This window comes from Argopecten irradians, chromosome 10 (assembly GCF_041381155.1).
Source record: "Argopecten irradians isolate NY chromosome 10, Ai_NY, whole genome shotgun sequence".
Taxonomy (NCBI): domain Eukaryota; kingdom Metazoa; phylum Mollusca; class Bivalvia; order Pectinida; family Pectinidae; genus Argopecten; species Argopecten irradians.
The window spans coordinates 9,548,730-9,562,991 of NC_091143.1; the positions used below are offsets into that span (position 1 = coordinate 9,548,730).

General features: G+C 35.6%; 1 protein-coding gene across 1 annotated transcript in view; it reads left to right on the forward strand.

The window, feature by feature from the left end:
- Nucleotides 1–869: 869 nt before the first annotated feature.
- LOC138333065 (zwei Ig domain protein zig-8-like) overlaps nucleotides 870–14,262 on the forward strand; it is a 139,939-nt gene continuing 126,546 nt past the window's right edge. Inside the window, exon 1 of the mRNA XM_069281180.1 lies at nucleotides 870–1,238. The gene's annotated coding sequence lies outside the window, so the exon portion shown is untranslated. The remainder of the gene's footprint in view (nucleotides 1,239–14,262) is intronic.

The window sequence follows — 14,262 nt, forward strand, 5'->3', positions numbered from 1 at the left end:
TAATTGTAATATAGTAATATTGACCTTGCTGGTGATGTGGTTTATGTAACAGACGATGTGATTCTGTTTGTTCTTGCAATCTTATTCAAGACCCGAGGAATATATTGATCCCGAGGAAAATAGTGATCGATGTGGTTATTACGGGAACTCGGACTTTGCTACAAAGCAATTTTGTCATCACCTCGATAATTATAAGTATTGTTGTAATGTACGAGAGTACGATATTTGTTGAGGGACATATGCAATAATTATCATCATTGTAGACGACAATATTTGCGGTGTGATATGAGCACATTTGCCCGTTATTAGCATTTGAGCAGATCACAACAGACAAATGATCAATAAGGACCGATAAATCAAGTATGCACAGGGTATGGAATGATGTCAACACTTTAAATTAGATACATATAACATTGCATTTTTTGTTTTCTGCTTAGTTACCAGGTGTCGACACATCCTTGATATATCATCTGATATAGGAAAGGAAAAGTCTTTGATATTATAAGTCAGTAGTATGGAAATTTCTAATGATCATACCTACCAAAAGTAGACTTCTTTGATTTCATATCACCGACAAATCTACATCGTTCAAGTTCCATAAATACGGAATCGGTCCTTGTAAACCAAAATGCCTTTAACATCATTATACATATCGACTTGTGGTTATCATATTCTCCCCGAAAAATCAATGCTAATATTTACTTATCATGGGAGGATTAAGGAGTAAATATTGCCATGCGATGATTAAACACTGTGATTTGATCGACAGCTAACCACGCCCATTGAGTAGAGAGAATACCAGCCCCCTCCTACCCTGTACCACTAAAGTGATGATTGGTTATAGTACTATGTGAAACAAGCGCTGCAATGAACTGTACTGGTCGTCTGCTTACTCCCAAAGCTTGAATCGTACATAACGTTTTCTCTGTCTAAGATGGAATGGATTTCAATACCGTTTCGTTAGTTGTTCCATTGAATTAATCCATGTGAATGGAAATGTAGCAGTGACGCTCCATAACTGTGTGAATATTTACTAGTCCGAGTGGAGCTGTGGTTCTTTGGTCTAGACACAGTTATAGAAACAGGGATTCCGTTTTTTAGTGAACACATTATATAACTTACAACTGCACTGGCTTTTCGAATCTGGATGATGTATATGTAGAGGATATAAAGTGGTTTTAAAGATGTTGATTCGTCCGTATAGGAGAGATGTGGGATGTTAAAATTCGTGCTCCAAGGTAAGTAAAATGTTACATGATATCGCATCGTTACAACACACCGAACCTGCGATCTTTTAGTGTTAACGGCCAGGTACTTGAAACACTTAGTATTTGTGTACTTTATCTATAGTTAAAGCATATTGGGTCTAGACGAAAACATTGTATGGATGTACCTTTAAATGGAACTTGTTTTTGGTTTATTTGCGTATACATGGTGGTATCAACAGTGATTGTGACAGTCCACCATTGCCCTTGAGAAAATAAAGATGTCTTTCATTTGGACTGTTCGCAAAGTCAATGCTGGATAACATGCTTTATAAATAATACAACTACCCTTGAGGAAATTCATGTGCATTTTTGGAATATTTATTACAAAGCATGTGTTGGAGAGAAAGACTAATGCTACAGCAACCTTAAGATATTCGATATGCTACACTTGTGATGTCGTTCTCAAGTGTCATATCTCATCTGGTACCAGATTCAAAGATTACTGTCAAGCAGAATGCGCTAACCACCTGTGAGAAATAGGAATACAGAGTATAATTTGAATGCACCATGTCTCTGTTTCATTATTCCCGAGCCCGCCATTCTTGTGTAAGCCCAAAAGTGATCATAGATTGCAGCCAAAACACAAGTATAAATGGACCATTGAATATGCCAAAACATTATTGGAAAAAGACAAGGACACACCATCCATACATGAAATATACACGAATCATATAAAGCGACCAAACGAATTATATACACATAACAATACAAGGACATACCATAAAAAAATTAAACGAGTGTGCAATAAAGCACAATGTTATAAGTACACAAAATATTTTTCATCACATTGTGTCGAGTGAATACCATTCTTCTCTAATTTGATGCGACTTAAGATGTCCTATATCATTAGATAACGAAATAATTTTGTAAACATTTACTACCGTTTCCCCGCGCGAGGATATAGCAGTATATCGGAAACGTGACTTAAATTGTACTCTAAACCATCAAATCGTCTTGCACAATTCAATCAACATACAACTCCCAAAAGAAACGCATTTGTAGAATCCCATTGGATATAAAGTATGGAACTAAATTCAATTTTAGAGCGATTATTGTTTGCATTGACATCTAGCTTGCATCACTGCAAGGTTAGGACTGGCAATGATTCTACAAACCTATCAAAGCCTATTTATGTAAAAAAGGTACATCTAGCACATCTAGGGCGGAATTAGAGATGAATTCAACTGTATTTGTTTCCAGAGCCCGGAAAAACCCAATATCGCTCCGACCCGGTATTGTGGCATGCATTTCAGCGCCTTAAATGAAATATATATTCCATTGTCGAGGCGGGGTTCGTTACCGTATTATGGCACAGATGAAATTCCAGCAATGTGTTAAGGTGTCAACATATAGAATGCAGATTATCTGTATTACACATTTAATTTCACCCAATATATTCAGAAATATTCAACACAATTTCTGTTTGAGGGAAATTGCATCCATTTCTTTAGAATTCTGACAGCTTTTGAATATGAACGACGGCGAACCGATGAGAGAACAAAATGACTTTTCTTTGCTAACCCGTTCAATTACAACTTTGTATGTGCGAGTTGATTATTGATTTTTAGTTTTCCTTTCAGGCTGGCACTTGTCGAGATTAATGCGATCCTTATTGACAACATATCACATTACTTTTTGCACTGTACCATTTGGTTTTGCAAAATTCGTTGGTTTCAAATGACTTAAGATTCTAAATTAATTCGCCTGCAACATTATTTGTTAAGGTTTAATTCAGTTTTGTTTTCTATTTTCACCTCCTTAAAGAGGAACGTAAGACATCAGGTATGTCAATGTACCTTGTCGGAAAGTTCCAGCTGTAATTGATCCATGGATCCAATTTCAGTTTGTTGTTCATGGCATGTGACACTTTACACTCTGCGATTATTTCGTATTGTTTTACACTAGCGAGCACTCACGCTATTCAGTTCATCCTGAACGTTTGATATCAGAATGTATAGAGGGAACCCCAACGCTATATAAAAACGTATCTTTGACACAATAATCGTCACCTTAAGGATTGTATGGGATAAAATAGAACTATTGGTTTTTGTAAATGGGAGGGCAAGTATCCTCCTCACAGATTCGCGGATACGTGTTTTACGCGAGAGAATCTAGTCAGAGATAGCGGAGGCTCTGACTGCTTAACAGTTCTCGTGTACTGCGTTGCATGCCATGCTGCACGATAATTTTATAATGAGTTTTTATAATCTTGTATTGAATTAGCGTTAATGAGTTTGCTTAATTGGTTGCAGAACCCCTTTTAAGTCCACAACTATGGCCGGTAGAGAGGGTTTGTACCATACTGTAAAAATGATTCCACTGCGAGCAATTTCACTCGGAACTAGAAATACACACATCTCTGTCTGAAGCAGATCTCGTGCTGATTAGCGAGATATAAATACCTTAGGGAATACAAACTCGCATGTACATTTCATCTTTGAATGTATTAATTCCATGTAATATACATGACTGATACATCAAATAGAATAGTGTATGCCTTAATTAATCAGAAAAACCTTCCTTAGTTTGACTGCAGCAATGCCGTCTACTATTAGACTCCTTGTGTATAGCTGCAATAAGATCGAATGGCTGTGAAAACGTCCCGGATCGAACGTATAAACCGAGTTACGATCGAAGATATATGGATATAGGTGGTATAATGAAAAAGTACGTATGTCACGGAGGTCGGATGCCAGACTATATCTTAATATGTATCTCCTTCGGTCGGCAGCAGCCTTCTTCTTTGGTGTTTGATAAATGAGTCAGAATTACTACCTATTAGCGTAGGGCTTATGTCCTATTATAACGCCAGCGCTCCATGTATGTATGAAATCATAAGCTTATTTCTCAGATGTCTAAGAGAATGTGAGAGTAGAAAAGGCTTTGAATTGTTGCTGTGCATGCTATAACATAAAATACTCGTCATGTAGAAGTTTCCTTTGTTTTCGTGGCAGCTGCAGAACCACGGATAAAAAACAACGAACTCTGTCCTGTTCTGTCATTGGCTAACCGTACTTGTTGGTGTGAAAGTTCTACATCAAGAAAGGAGACACCCATGAACATTTATCGTATTTTAGTAATCACTGCAGTTTTTATATATATATTATTGGTCAAGTCTAGGTAATGATAAAACGGTTAAGTTTTTGCACAAAAGTACAATGAACTCCAAAATCGAAATTGCACTCTATCACCGTTTTTACCTATCCGGACCTGCAATGGTATGCATCCGCTTGTATAGTCAAAACATACCAGATGTGTTTTATCTAGGCATCAGTGATAGCATATATTACACCATTATAACATTCGTTTTACTATTGTTCCGATAAACGTGTTTAAATAATGCAGGTTTATACTGTGTTTAATACTGACTTAGGACATGTTTTTGTGCATGGCATTTAGATCGATTGTAGAGATATGAATAAAAGATAAGAGGTACTGAGGCGTGAAATGATCTGCTACACTCTTGTGTTTTACGGCTGTAATACTTCATCTATATGGCGTATCCCCCTATATACATGCTTCCATCTATAATGTATGTAAATAAAATCTTATGTGACAATAGAGCAGCTTTTATGAGAATTTTTCATCGATTAAATCATAAAATATTTCTAAATAAACAGAACACATTTTCGCAGACCCCTTTCTCCTTCATCATATAAAACTACACAACGTACAATCTAAATCATTCATGAGAGTTTCTATTCGATGTCATAAAGGCGTATTGACACTTAAAAACGGCCATAAAACATCAACATACCGACGCTTGACTTACTGGTCAGTAACGTAACGCTGGGCCCCAGGAATGTTCGTCCATCCATGGCCTGATTGATGTATTAGTCATACCCTCCACTGGACTGCCATTCCTCAGCAAGGCTCGATTGAACCATTTCTGGTTCATCGTGTGGTCTCTTTGTAGAGGAATTTATGGTGGATGAAAGCACGAGGTCCCAAAAAGCAAATAGCGAAAGGATTGTCAGTACCTCGAAAGGCAATCGAACTTTAATTGGGTTGGCTGGTTGGTTAGTATATTAGGTTTAACGCCCTATCGACAGCTAAGGTCATGTGAAGACGGCTTTCTCTGTATGCGTGTGGGAATATTGGTATTTTTGGGAGGCTGTGGTATATTCATGTTGTATCTTTAGGTCAAGAGGTTTGGGGCTCATGGTATAAACGAATATTGATAAACATATTGCGATTTCCACATGTTTGATAGTAATCTATTATATATGTACTAGGTATTTTCTTGGTCCATGTAGAAGTCGCAGATGAAGATGAGGAAATATTTTTCTCTCTTGCATTGTTCTCTGAGAAAACAAATTATTTATAGCCGTTTGTCTATTTAACAACATTGTTGACGTTCGAATTATTCCGTTGGGTGCTTTAGGGCTTTGACATTTCTTCACAAAGCAAAGACGAATGATAGATAACTCATTTATATGTTCCTTTATATTTCAATTTTGCTTTGTCTCTGGTGTCTTTGCTTAATCCGGTATAGATATTTAATAATTCCTATGTTATAAAACGTGCATTGATTTCTTGATATAATACTATACCGGATATAGTGCACTTACAACTATGGAGTTTGTTTTTACTATTGCATCGCGTAACTTGTTCATATATAAGATTCCCTTTAAGGTATGCAAATTAATGGTAACATGTAATTGACAACAAAACTCAATTACGTATCAATTAATCTTATGGAACTTATATCGTTACCAACCTATATAAAATTGCTATCCTTCGAAGTTTTCCTAGAAATACCGCGTGCGTCCTTCCTAATGTATTTAGTGATACGATTCAGATCAGAGTAATGAAGCATGTGATACCGTAAGCAGTATTGATTACAGATTGCACGTGGAATAAGAAGCGATGGTGTATATATTCATTTGCATTACAAAGTTAAGAATTTATGCTGTGCATATGCAAGTACGTGCACATTCCAAATTAAGTTATTGCTATTTCTGGATTGAACGTAACATCGATTTTCAAATAAATTCCATGCTTCATATCAGAATTAGTTTTGGCTGCAATGAAGAGCTTACTCCCATGTATCTCAGTGTATGTCGATTCTATAAATGTGCCCGAGACAAAAGGTAATTTGATTGCTTCTATTAACTCTCTCCGAATACCTTCACCAAATATATATACTTACCCTCTCAGAAACGTGGAGCGAAGTTTCATTAGTGTTATGGTAAGTGCGGATCGCTTTCAATTTCGTCCCGGATGTTTTGTGGGATTACGAGCGAGTGCCTGTAGGTAACGATGAAGCCTTGATCACACTACGTATCAAAGAAGATCATGCCGACCTTAGAAGGTTTAAGAATTCCGAGTAACTTTTGATATTGAAATATTGGCACGTGGCGGTGGTATTGGTGCAAACTGCTCACAGACATAGGCCGAGGCTGATTGGCCGCACTATAAGTATGTAATTAACTACCCGGGAGTTCAAAAAATTACAACGAACAGCGGGTCTTACAGCAAAGCCAGATAGTTTGTGTAATACCGTGTAGATGTATTCCTCCTCGTTGGTAAAAGCTATACGTAATGTGTATCAGTGTAATGTGAAGAACTATCTGTTATGATTTGTTTTTAATCCAATTTTATTTTCTCAAGGTTATAATGTTTTCATTTCATGATCATTTTTCTCGGTATGTTTGCATTTTTCACCTTATAATCTTTTCCCCAAACAGTACATTGGATTTGAAAATATGAATATAAAGTACAGCCTATCGTTTGAACGTAATTCGAGGATGATTTTGACATCGCACATAAAAAAGTTTTATCCAAAGCTTAAGATTCTTTAAATTTCGGCATCAGCATGCAACGAGACTATCTCGATATGGTGTAATTCCCGGGCAAACGATCGATGGAAGATGCATCATAAATGTATACTTAGCTGGTAGGGTGATGCATTTTCACTTTTATCTCCGTGACCTACATTCATGTCGAAAGAGTTTCAACGACCACAAAGCCACAGGCGGAAGCAAATTTTCCAGTAATTTTTTCATATATTTTTGGTGGTTCGTAGAAAACAATATGATAACTAATGAGATTATAAAAAGTTACTAATTTGATTAGATTTCTACAGAAACAAAAATAATAGCGCATACTTACCTGGAAAATGTATTTGTTTCTATCTGTTAATTCAAACAATTCTTTATCATCATAATTAGCAGTAAAATGGTGAAGATTATGCGAATATTTTTTTCGATATTTTGTAGCTATTAATTAGCAGACTAAAAACATTTTTTCGCAACTAAATTAGTAACTGACAACTGAACTGAACAGCTGCAGTCCTTGTATATCTGTTATAGTATCCACAACGTGTGGGGGAAACCCATTCTTATAAGTGTTCGAGGAGTCGTATCAGACGTTCTTCATGATCCTCACCTGTGTTCTCAAATTGGCGTAAATTTATTATTTCAATCTCTAGGTTTTCCGCAGTTAACGCCAAACGAGACATCACATGTTTGTTTAACGGTGAATATCGTTTAATAAAAGTCTTAGTTTATCAAACTAACACGTGTTATGTTATCTACGATGTCTGTCTTAAAACAAACCGGGTCAGAGGAGCTTGTCGGCACTCTTATGTATACCTCATGGTGCATCATTTCACGTTATGGCTGTAAAACGGATTATACAACATGCTGGCAAATTATTGCGGATCAGTTCACGCTATTGATGGGGACCAGTAATATCAGGCACTCTCTTAAAAACAGAAGGTATTGTAAATAAAGATATTGTCGCTTGTGCACATCAAAACCTGGTGTTTCTGAAAAAAATTCTTTATTAACTTCATGAATATGTTTCATCAGCATGTAAATAGGTATGGTCATGTGTATTTTTATATATTTTATTAGTTTTATTGCTTTAAATTGATACCACTGGTTTCCACTTTCACATAAGGGCCACTTCAACTAGAGTAACTTTTATTGACAGTCGGATAACTTTACACAAATATTGGTTCTAAAATCGAATTACACTTAAAATAAGGCCAAGTAAAAATTTACAAAATACAAGATAAGATATGATTTGAATCGTTGTCTCCGATATCCTAAAGCTAAAGTTGTAAATACATTTTATATATATCTATCAAAGGACTTTCCTCGTCGTGATATTACACAGTCTTTTGAGTGACTCCCGTTATCCCTCTAGTGTTCACCTTGCCATTAAACAGTGCATGAGCCGATGCTATGGTCATACTTATATGTAAACAATTATAAATAATTAGGCCTAGTACAATGCTTGTCTCCGATATCAAACTCTCTCTATCAAATTAGATTTTCTGGTGATTTTGTGTTCATTCACTCATAGAAAATTTTTTAGGCATATTCTAGCATACAAATGTTCCAAAGCACTAAAGCAAGGGTTCACAGTTTTGTTAATTAGAGATAACATGCTTTTGATCATTATCTAAAACTCGTTTATCTAGAAGATAACCATGCTTTATAAAATTGGACAGCAACATCGTTGGCATTTAGGCATTTCATTCTCTGTTGATGAGTCCTGTACACATGTTAAACATTGTGAGCAGTTTCCGCCAGGTATTTACACCCGGATGGTGGTATTTCGGAACATAGGACTAAAGCATGTTTATAAATATTGATATTATAATATGGAGTTTATGGATTTTAATTAACTAGACCGTGCACCATCGTTAATCTCTGCGTCTTATGCAGAGTACATGTGACCACGGAATTCCCTTTTCTTTAGTAGATGTAATGCTCGTGTATGCGTTATTTAATCTGTTAATATTAATAAGATGTTAATATTATTAGATGCTTTCATTGATTCATTTGGGGTTTTTTCTTGTGTCAACCAAATATTTTTTTTAATAATGCACCTATAGTGAGTTCATTATTGTGTAATACGAACGTCGTAGTACGATCACATTATCCAGTTGAGAAATATAATAATCTATAGCTAGTTGATGGTTTTTACACAATTGGTTTTAAACCCAAATTAAGACAAATATCTGTTAAGGCATGTCTTCGCTGGTGTATGCTTTACTTTCTAAAAGTAATTCCAACCACGGGTTATTATTTTAAACTACTGGTTTAAAATATGATTATCAATGCATGAGAAAGGATGTATAATTAAGTTCTCAAAACTTCGCCATTGATATCTATATTGAAAACAAATCGATTAGTATGTGCGGAGTCCCTATCGGCTTTTCAATGGAAAACTATCCCAGTAAGCTAGAAATCACCAAAACATGCAGCACATCAGAATTTAGTACCATTGTAACTTGACTGCACTGACTGTGTGCTATTGATCTGCACTCTGTTGTACATGTGCCTTGGTCCTATAGAAAACGAAACCAAAAATAAATCCGTCATGACGCTAGTTAATCTTCCTGCAAATGTCGAAACTATTGACAGTAGATATTTGTCGGATAACAAATGTAGTGACGACATACACAATGTATAGTATACGGGGTACCAAATATAAAGTTTGTGTCCTATGACGTGTGAAGTACGGTAAGACAAACATTAGTCCAGACACTACTTGTGGTTCTGGGAGACAATGCGTAAAAATACCTTTTGACATTTTGAATATCTTTAACCACATCGTAACTGGTGAATGATATGGGTATACATAAAGACTTCATTACGGTTTCTTGTTTCGACATAATACAGTAAATGTTAAATTGCTATGATCTACATAACGATAACAGTGATCTAGATGTACATGTAATAGTTGTCAGTTCTTTGTTATTGAAATTCTGTATCGATATTAGAAATTAGAAACATTTTTGTCTATCTAACAAAAGACACCAAATAAAAAAGGCATAATACTTATATGGTGTAAAGATGATTTTGATAGATTATTTTCTCCTTAAACACGGAATATCAGAAATTCAGACACGAATAAACCACTCCAACTTTCTATTCAGACGCGTTTGCTGCCAATATGGGACCTGATAGCTGTGATTGTATGTAATTGGCTATTTTATCCACGTCTCTAGAAACTCGATAGTACTTCTAGGTTTGCACAAATAGCTACTACAACATTGTCCACTCTATAACACATCGCCTTTCAGTTCTGGACCAGGGATTGTGTTCCACGTTCGTTAGGCAGGAACACGCAGGTGTCTAATGACTAATTGAGGCAAACTGATCCTAAATCGTCTGCTTCCTAAATGGCTAAAAGTTTCATGTCCCTCTTGAGAAATATTCAAAGAACATGTGAGTACCATTCACCGTGCATACAATGTTTATAAGCACGAAGTTTTGCATCAAAAAATCTTTCAAATTCGTTTCTTCTCCCTCCTAATTGCATTATGGGTATGCCGCTTCGACACTTCGTCGCCATCTTGGCTATTACCCAAATCGTAACGGAAGAAATGAGATTATTTGGTTGTTTGTGTCATCTTTGGAGTATAGAAAATCCTACAAATAGGCTCTTGTTTTCCCCAAACTACAAAAGCTTCGACAGAACGTTTATAGTGCTTTGAATTTCTGTTAAGTCATCAGAACACAGGAGAAGTTGTCATCATACGTGTTGCATTACACATCAGAAAATAAATTCCCACTACTATCACCGTCTCAGATTTAACCGTGTTACAACGGTGTGAACGTGTCGACGATTAGTCCCAAATTTACCAGTGCTCGTGAAATCCAACTAAATTGAGACATAGGTGATATTCTAATCGATTTTCAGACAACTTTGTATCTACTCAGGTCGACATTTTCAGAAACATTCTGTTTTTAATCTTTAAAAATCGTTTTTAGTGTAGTTCATTAGTATTGGGTTGCGACTTGGATTTCAGTCTCTTTGTCGCTATGAGAAGGCTCGGAATATTATCACTATCAGATTGACGTATAAATCATAGAAACGGTTGAATATATATGTCTCTTTAGACAGACATATCCTCAGCGCGGAGAGAATTAATTTTCTCTTTCTCTTTTCTAAGCAAGTTTGATAACAGACCTAGATCTGGTAGCAATGGAATGATATGCCTTTCTCTTTTATTTCACTGACCTCTTTGTTCTGAATTAATATGTGAGAAAAACCTTATCATGAAATACTCATATTTTTGTTTAATACTGCCAACAATGATCTCACCATATACAGCCATTTAAAAGTTTTCTGCTTTAACAGGTGATGTAACATTGTAAGTACCTGTCTATAATATATGTTTTCCGTCGGCTAGAAACGACACTGTTATCGGTCCTAAAAGTCGTTTGAACTACGATAATGCAACTACATGTACATACATAGCTCTTTTTTCGAACCCTTGTTAATTTTCTTAGATAACCTTTGGAGTTTATGTCCAAGCTCCATTTTTAATTCTACCCGTAACAAACATTAAAATGACATAGGCCATGTGGAACTAAGTGGCCCAGTCTGTATATTGAATAAAGCTGCTTTGTAGAAGAGAGGAACAGAAGTTAGAAAGGAGCTCCTATAGAACAGACAAGGCCACATATCTTCAATATTGATGGCACACATGCACAGTTAAGTGAGATAGATGATTAGATTAGAGAGATATATAAAATTCAAAGGAACTCAAATCGTATTTAAAAAGCAAAGGCAGTCCTCGAATCTGACAAACCAGAGACGTTAGAAAGCATATGCGTCTGTCTGTAGTTTCCGAAGTACTGTTAGCTTGTGTAGGAAACTGTTACAGGCATTGAGCATTGATTCATTATTGATAAGATAAATATAATCAAAGCAATTTTTCTATCCAATACAAATATATATAACTTTTGTAGGTTTTCTGTACATATAATAAAAATAATAGTAGATTGTATGAATAAAACGAAATGTTTTAGTGCTAATTAAGCTGGCAAGTTTTTTGATAATTCACTATTTGAACTACAGAAGTCGATACAAATCAGTGTGTAGAGTATTTTTGTTTTCATATCTAAGGACATAATTTTGTTGATTACAATTCATTATTTAATTACCATATTTCCAAGATATAATGATTCCGTGCGCGCGCTTCTCTGTTTTTATATAGTATAAATTTAGATAACATCACAATCTACGTCTATTGTGCATAAAATACAGCATTTGTTCTCCCCCCGCTTCATCATAAAGCACACATGGATATTCATAGGCATTCCAAAATGTCCGGAAACAATATCAGAATATTTCCAACAAAGGTTCGTCCCCAATGCCTTGCATGATAAACACTCCAGCGGAATCTCTTGTTCAAGGAGATTGATGATGATTTCCAAACAGTGAAATTTTCATTCATTTCCTTTCCCTTCAATGAAATCAATAAAGTCTGTCTGTCATGTGTTTTGTAGTATTTAGACCTTACAGGGTATGCGATCAGACATGTCGCTAGGCTATACGTGTCATAGTGTTTTTCACGAATACTGTTTCAATCAGGTACCGAATTGGAGTCACGCTCGTATCATTTTAACGGGTATTCATAAAATGAACAAAATATGTATTAATAAGAATGCTAAACCGGTGTTTCGGAACAATAAACGTCCAAAGCTTTACCGACGTTTTCTCTAATTGAATTCTGTATCTGAATTGGTTATATCTCAATCTGAATTAGGAAATTAATGGATGATACATATTATGTATAATTCATTTGAAGTGGTAAATGATAAAAAACGATAAAACTTTACTAGAAATCAGGACAACAATAATTACAATAACGGGTAACAGCAATACGTTTTCATTTGTGAAGCGTATTGTGTTTTTATTGAAAATCACTACATACAACCTGTACTTAAGTAAAACATGAATGAAAATAAAGATTCGAAAGGATATGACGAATGCATACTGCTGTATTGAAAAGCATACTAACTTCTTATACATGTAATTGGCAGAATTTTACAATTTCTGAACAAACGGAAAGATTTGTGTCTAAATTATCACCTCTGATTGTTAAAACATAAAAAGGAACATCTGGGTTTATGTTAATGAAACGTCCTATCAGAATTCGTGTCATTGTTCAATATAAACATCTTGTCATGGGGTTAGAATGTTATGAACAGATTTCGTCTTCCTTTGTTAATACATATTCAGCTAAAAAGACGATGCCAGAAAACTGTTGTTCTGTTGCCAAGAAAGGCAGAAACAAATATACCTGTGATACTATGGTAAGGGAACGTCTCAGAATCATTTTGTTTGAAGTTAAAAGTAATTTATCATTTTAATCTAGAAAGACTGCTTCAAACTATCGGATATTAGTTTGGATTTTTCTAATACGCCCTAAACAGAAATCACGCTCTCTATAATATATGTATCCAACAAGCAACACATTAGTCGCCAATACAGAGACTTCGATTCCATGAATAGCTCCGTGGTACTATTTCCCTAATTCCTATGTGCCTTACTTTAAAACTGTATCGTTTTTTCTATGCTATAAAGCACTAGAAGTAGTTAAACGAAGTGTATTAGGTAAATGTATTACATTTGTTAAATATAGTTAATTAGTACGGATTAGTAAGACTATTCTGTGTTAATGAGCTACATAACAAGAATGACAAGATTTAGCCAAACAAACCGTGAGGATAAGGTTAAATTTTGTTATAAGTTCATAATCACGGCTTTGTGGTTTTTTTTTACATATTTTCCACGCCATTGGTTCAGCCAATCAGTAGCATGGTTACGAATCTCAGTGCTGCATACTAAGATGTCACAGAAAGAAACTACCGATGTTTTGAAGGAAGTCTATAGCTCCATTCACAACACTAAATACAAAGTAATGTCCCCGTAATCATGTAGACATACAGCCTTCACAAATCATACACTGAATGCTTGGCTGGAAAAAAACTAGTCTTCTCGCGTGGCTGCCATTTCTTTTCCCTGTTGGACTTAGCAGCGACATCTGCTGTTAATCGTCCTTGTAGCAGCCAGATGGCGACTGCAAATGTATTGCATTGGCCAACCCCAACATTTTCTCACCAACTTCTGACCTACATAGAACACATACAAAGCTCTTGTCAAACCTCTGTGTGAGGAGTTCAGACGCTTGTTGACACCACAGTAAGAATTGGTCATTTGTAGTCGACGGAAGAGAAAC